The 6,000-nt window shown below is 42.6% G+C and overlaps 7 non-coding genes and 1 pseudogene across 7 annotated transcripts; all 8 read right to left on the bottom strand.

Annotated features, from left to right (window-relative positions):
• Positions 1 to 433: 433 nt before the first annotated feature.
• On the bottom strand, positions 434 to 597 carry LOC135570480 (U1 spliceosomal RNA). Its single transcript, XR_010463541.1, has one exon. It is a non-coding gene; the product is annotated as a U1 spliceosomal RNA (small nuclear RNA).
• A 668-nt stretch (positions 598 to 1,265) lies between these two features.
• LOC135570468 (5S ribosomal RNA) lies at positions 1,266 to 1,384 on the bottom strand. Its single transcript, XR_010463536.1, has one exon. It is a non-coding gene; the product is annotated as a 5S ribosomal RNA (ribosomal RNA).
• A 573-nt stretch (positions 1,385 to 1,957) lies between these two features.
• On the bottom strand, positions 1,958 to 2,121 carry LOC135570496 (U1 spliceosomal RNA). Its single transcript, XR_010463553.1, has one exon. It is a non-coding gene; the product is annotated as a U1 spliceosomal RNA (small nuclear RNA).
• A 668-nt stretch (positions 2,122 to 2,789) lies between these two features.
• Positions 2,790 to 2,908, bottom strand: LOC135570467 (5S ribosomal RNA). The gene has a single exon (XR_010463535.1). It is a non-coding gene; the product is annotated as a 5S ribosomal RNA (ribosomal RNA).
• Positions 2,909 to 3,503: 595 nt separating this feature from the next.
• On the bottom strand, positions 3,504 to 3,665 carry LOC135570488 (U1 spliceosomal RNA). The gene has a single exon (XR_010463547.1). It is a non-coding gene; the product is annotated as a U1 spliceosomal RNA (small nuclear RNA).
• Positions 3,666 to 4,332: 667 nt separating this feature from the next.
• LOC135570465 (5S ribosomal RNA) lies at positions 4,333 to 4,451 on the bottom strand. Its single transcript, XR_010463534.1, has one exon. It is a non-coding gene; the product is annotated as a 5S ribosomal RNA (ribosomal RNA).
• Positions 4,452 to 5,060: 609 nt separating this feature from the next.
• Positions 5,061 to 5,186, bottom strand: LOC135570550 (U1 spliceosomal RNA; annotated as a pseudogene).
• Positions 5,187 to 5,853: 667 nt separating this feature from the next.
• On the bottom strand, positions 5,854 to 5,972 carry LOC135570462 (5S ribosomal RNA). The gene has a single exon (XR_010463532.1). It is a non-coding gene; the product is annotated as a 5S ribosomal RNA (ribosomal RNA).
• Positions 5,973 to 6,000: the final 28 nt, after the last annotated feature.

Here is a 6,000-nt window from a genome sequence, read left to right as displayed (position 1 = left end):
ATACAAACAAACCTTGCTAACATTTCAAAGCGAGGGCATATATTTCAGCCTTGTGAGAAAAAAACGGACAAATACAATGACTCCTGACAAATACATCATGAGCAACAGTTTCCCATGCAGCTATCCTACTAGCCAGAATAAATACACAAAAGCTCTGAATGTTGAAATCCTAGTGCATTGTTCTGTGCTAAGGAGGAGTAGTGCATGAATGGACAATTTCACATTGGAAGCGCAATGGGGCTGCATCATTTCGCAACATGATGTTTCCACAAAATGCCAACAATGTTTGGCTACAGACAAATGTTTCCACCTTTCGATTGGTCCACAACATCTCTTTCACAACTGACTTGAAAGATCTTCATTAGCCCGGTCAGTAGACTCAAGTCTTCCTCAAGCCTGGCGCCAAGCAACAGTTTATCATTAAACAAGACATCAGGGGAGAGCGCGAACGCAGTCCCCCACTACCATAAATTATGCAATCGAGATTTCCACATTTGGGAAATTCGCAGGGGTCAGCACAGCCGGAGTGCAATGGCTGAGCCTCGCCCTGGGTGAACTGCCTTCTTGATCACAGTATCTCCCTTGCCAGGTAAGTATGACTTGAATACATCAGTGGAGGGCAACTCTCTCCAGTGCCAACATTTTGGGCTGACGGTAACCACTTTGTGTTCTGATAATATCACATCACATCGACCTGCGTTAAATGCCGTTTAGGAATGCACTTGCAGGCAGAGTGGTGAAAAAGTAGTTTATTTTGTTTACTAGACTATATCAGTGAAGCACGAGATTCCCATCATGCAACACTGTAGAAAAAAAATCACCAATGACTTTGTAATATCTTAACCTGTCTGATATCACAAATGTATGCGATATGACGAAATACAATCACATTCAGACACACACACACACACAGACAAATGCATGAAACCAATTGATTTATTATCGATAACATCTCACATTCTCTTGTGCTTTTGATTTACTCCGTAAAAGAAGGGTTCTAATTCCACCATGGAAAACACAGGGCCATCAGACATCAGTCCAGTTCCACTCCTCACCAGCATTATTTCCTTTGATCATTTGAACAGGGCGAAGGAGTACCAAGCACACACAAGCTGCATTCAGTAACGATATTCTTATTTGTCTCATAAATCAAAGGCTCCCTGACAGCACAAGGAACTTTGATCGTAATAAATTCAGCATCAAATGCTTACTACAAAGCAGTGTTGCTGATGAAATCATGCAAGAGCACACCCTAGTGGACAAAAAGCTTGCAGCGCCTGGTATTCCCAGGCAGTCTCCCATCCAAGTACTAACCAGGCCCGATCCTGCTTAGCTTCCGAGATCAGACGAGATCGGGCATATTTAGGCTGGTATGGCCGTAAGCAAAGGAACAAGTCTTGGTACGCCATTTAAAGTCAAAGTGAGTCTGATAAACAGACATTGCATTTTCACCAATTAGACAAGCAGCTTGAACTTTGGGTCACTCAAAAAGTGGAAGAAATTACATATGCTGTAGCCATCACTTTTTAGCACAGATAGTTGGATGAAATACAAACAAACCTTGCTAACATTTCAAAGCGAGGGCATATATTTCAGCCTTGTGAGAAAAAAACGGACAAATACAATGACTCCTGACAAATACATCATGAGCAACAGTTTCCCATGCAGCTATCCTACTAGCCAGAATAAATACACAAAAGCTCTGAATGTTGAAATCCTAGTGCATTGTTCTGTGCTAAGGAGGAGTAGTGCATGAATGGACAATTTCACATTGGAAGCGCAATGGGGCTGCATCATTTCGCAACATGATGTTTCCACAAAATGCCAACAATGTTTGGCTACAGACAAATGTTTCCACCTTTCGATTGGTCCACAACATCTCTTTCACAACTGACTTGAAAGATCTTCATAAGCCCGGTCAGTTGACTCAAGTCTTCCTCAAGCCTGGCGCCAAGCAACAGTTTATCATTAAACAAGACATCAGGGGAGAGCGAATTATGCAATCGAGATTTCCACATTTGGGAAATTCGCAGGGGTCAGCACAGCCGGAGTGCAATGGCTGAGCCTCGCCCTGGGTGAACTGCCTTCTTGATCACAGTATCTCCCTTGCCAGGTAAGTATGACTTGAATACATCAGTGGAGGGCAACTCTCTCCAGTGCCAACATTTTGGGCTGACGGTAACCACTTTGTGTTCTGATAATATCACATCACATCGACCTGCGTTAAATGCCGTTTAGGAATGCACTTGCAGGCAGAGTGGTGAAAAAGTAGTTTATTTTGTTTACTAGACTATATCAGTGAAGCACGAGATTCCCATCATGCAACACTGTAGAAAAAAAATCACCAATGACTTTGTAATATCTTAACCTGTCTGATATCACAAATGTATGCGATATGACGAAATACAATCACATTCAGACACACACACACACACAGACAAATGCATGAAACCAATTGATTTATTATCGATAACATCTCACATTCTCTTGTGCTTTTGATTTACTCCGTAAAAGAAGGGTTCTAATTCCACCATGGAAAACACAGGGCCATCAGACATCAGTCCAGTTCCACTCCTCACCAGCATTATTTCCTTTGATCATTTGAACAGGGCGAAGGAGTACCAAGCACACACAAGCTGCATTCAGTAACGATATTCTTATTTGTCTCATAAATCAAAGGCTCCCTGACAGCACAAGGAACTTTGATCGTAATAAATTCAGCATCAAATGCTTACTACAAAGCAGTGTTGCTGATGAAATCATGCAAGAGCACACCCTAGTGGACAAAAAGCTTGCAGCGCCTGGTATTCCCAGGCAGTCTCCCATCCAAGTACTAACCAGGCCCGATCCTGCTTAGCTTCCGAGATCAGACGAGATCGGGCATATTTAGGCTGGTATGGCCGTAAGCAAAGGAACAAGTCTTGGTACGCCATTTAAAGTCAAAGTGAGTCTGATAAACAGACATTGCATTTTCACCAATTAGACAAGCAGCTTGAACTTTGGGTCACTCAAAAAGTGGAAGAAATTACATATGCTGTAGCCATCACTTTTTAGCACAGATAGTTGGATGAAATACAAACAAACCTTGCTAACATTTCAAAGCGAGGGCATATATTTCAGCCTTGTGAGAAAAAACGGACAAATACAATGACTCCTGACAAATACATCATGAGCAACAGTTTCCCATGCAGCTATCCTACTAGCCAGAATAAATACACAAAAGCTCTGAATGTTGAAATCCTAGTGCATTGTTCTGTGCTAAGGAGGAGTAGTGCATGAATGGACAATTTCACATTGGAAGCGCAATGGGGCTGCATCATTTCGCAACATGATGTTTCCACAAAATGCCAACAATGTTTGGCTACAGACAAATGTTTCCACCTTTCGATTGGTCCACAACATCTCTTTCACAACTGACTTGAAAGATCTTCATTAGCCCGGTCAGTAGACTCAAGTCTTCCTCAAGCCTGGCGCAAGCAACAGTTTATCATTAAACAAGACATCAGGGAGAGCGCGAACGCAGTCCCCACTACCATAAATTATGCAATCGAGATTTCCACATTTGGGAAATTCGCAGGGGTCAGCACAGCCGGAGTGCAATGGCTGAGCCTCGCCCTGGGTGAACTGCCTTCTTGATCACAGTATCTCCCTTGCCAGGTAAGTATGACTTGAATACATCAGTGGAGGGCAACTCTCTCCAGTGCCAACATTTTGGGCTGACGGTAACCACTTTGTGTTCTGATAATATCACATCACATCGACCTGCGTTAAATGCCGTTTAGGAATGCACTTGCAGGCAGAGTGGTGAAAAAGTAGTTTATTTTGTTTACTAGACTATATCAGTGAAGCACGAGATTCCCATCATGCAACACTGTAGAAAAAAATCACCAATGACTTTGTAATATCTTAACCTGTCTGATATCACAAATGTATGCGATATGACGAAATACAATCACATTCAGACACACACACACACACAGACAAATGCATGAAACCAATTGATTTATTATCGATAACATCTCACATTCTCTTGTGCTTTTGATTTACTCCGTAAAAGAAGGGTTCTAATTCCACCATGGAAAACACAGGGCCATCAGACATCAGTCCAGTTCCACTCCTCACCAGCATTATTTCCTTTGATCATTTGAACAGGGCGAAGGAGTACCAAGCACACACAAGCTGCATTCAGTAACGATATTCTTATTTGTCTCATAAATCAAAGGCTCCCTGACAGCACAAGGAACTTTGATCGTAATAAATTCAGCATCAAATGCTTACTACAAAGCAGTGTTGCTGATGAAATCATGCAAGAGCACACCCTAGTGGACAAAAAGCTTGCAGCGCCTGGTATTCCCAGGCAGTCTCCCATCCAAGTACTAACCAGGCCCGATCCTGCTTAGCTTCCGAGATCAGACGAGATCGGGCATATTTAGGCTGGTATGGCCGTAAGCAAAGGAACAAGTCTTGGTACGCCATTTAAAGTCAAAGTGAGTCTGATAAACAGACATTGCATTTTCACCAATTAGACAAGCAGCTTGAACTTTGGGTCACTCAAAAAGTGGAAGAAATTACATATGCTGTAGCCATCACTTTTTAGCACAGATAGTTGGATGAAATACAAACAAACCTTGCTAACATTTCAAAGCGAGGGCATATATTTCAGCCTTGTGAGAAAAAACGGACAAATACAATGACTCCTGACAAATACATCATGAGCAACAGTTTCCCATGCAGCTATCCTACTAGCCAGAATAAATACACAAAAGCTCTGAATGTTGAAATCCTAGTGCATTGTTCTGTGCTAAGGAGGAGTAGTGCATGAATGGACAATTTCACATTGGAAGCGCAATGGGGCTGCATCATTTCGCAACATGATGTTTCCACAAAATGCCAACAATGTTTGGCTACAGACAAATGTTTCCACCTTTCGATTGGTCCACAACATCTCTTTCACAACTGACTTGAAAGATCTTCATTAGCCCGGTCAGTAGACTCAAGTCTTCCTCAAGCCTGGCGCCAAGCAACAGTTTATCATTAAACAAGACATCAGGGGAGAGCGCGAACGCAGTCGAGATTTCCACATTTGGGAAATTCGCAGGGGTCAGCACAGCCGGAGTGCAATGGCTGAGCCTCGCCCTGGGTGAACTGCCTTCTTGATCACAGTATCTCCCTTGCCAGGTAAGTATGACTTGAATACATCAGTGGAGGGCAACTCTCTCCAGTGCCAACATTTTGGGCTGACGGTAACCACTTTGTGTTCTGATAATATCACATCACATCGACCTGCGTTAAATGCCGTTTAGGAATGCACTTGCAGGCAGAGTGGTGAAAAAGTAGTTTATTTTGTTTACTAGACTATATCAGTGAAGCACGAGATTCCCATCATGCAACACTGTAGAAAAAAATCACCAATGACTTTGTAATATCTTAACCTGTCTGATATCACAAATGTATGCGATATGACGAAATACAATCACATTCAGACACACACACACACACAGACAAATGCATGAAACCAATTGATTTATTATCGATAACATCTCACATTCTCTTGTGCTTTTGATTTACTCCGTAAAAGAAGGGTTCTAATTCCACCATGGAAAACACAGGGCCATCAGACATCAGTCCAGTTCCACTCCTCACCAGCATTATTTCCTTTGATCATTTGAACAGGGCGAAGGAGTACCAAGCACACACAAGCTGCATTCAGTAACGATATTCTTATTTGTCTCATAAATCAAAGGCTCCCTGACAGCACAAGGAACTTTGATCGTAATAAATTCAGCATCAAATGCTTACTACAAAGCAGTGTTGCTGATGAAATCATGCAAGAGCACACCCTAGTGGACAAAAAGCTTGCAGCGCCTGGTATTCCCAGGCAGTCTCCCATCCAAGTACTAACCAGGCCCGATCCTGCTTAGCTTCCGAGATCAGACGAGATCGGGCATATTTAGGCTGGTATGGCCGTAAGCAAAGGAACAAGTCTTGGTACGCCATTTA

The sequence above is a fragment of the Oncorhynchus nerka genome, linkage group LG3, assembly GCF_034236695.1.
Source record: "Oncorhynchus nerka isolate Pitt River linkage group LG3, Oner_Uvic_2.0, whole genome shotgun sequence".
Lineage (NCBI taxonomy): Eukaryota > Metazoa > Chordata > Actinopteri > Salmoniformes > Salmonidae > Oncorhynchus > Oncorhynchus nerka.
Note: the sequence above shows the minus strand (reverse complement) of the source record. Positions and strands in the feature narration are given on the sequence as shown.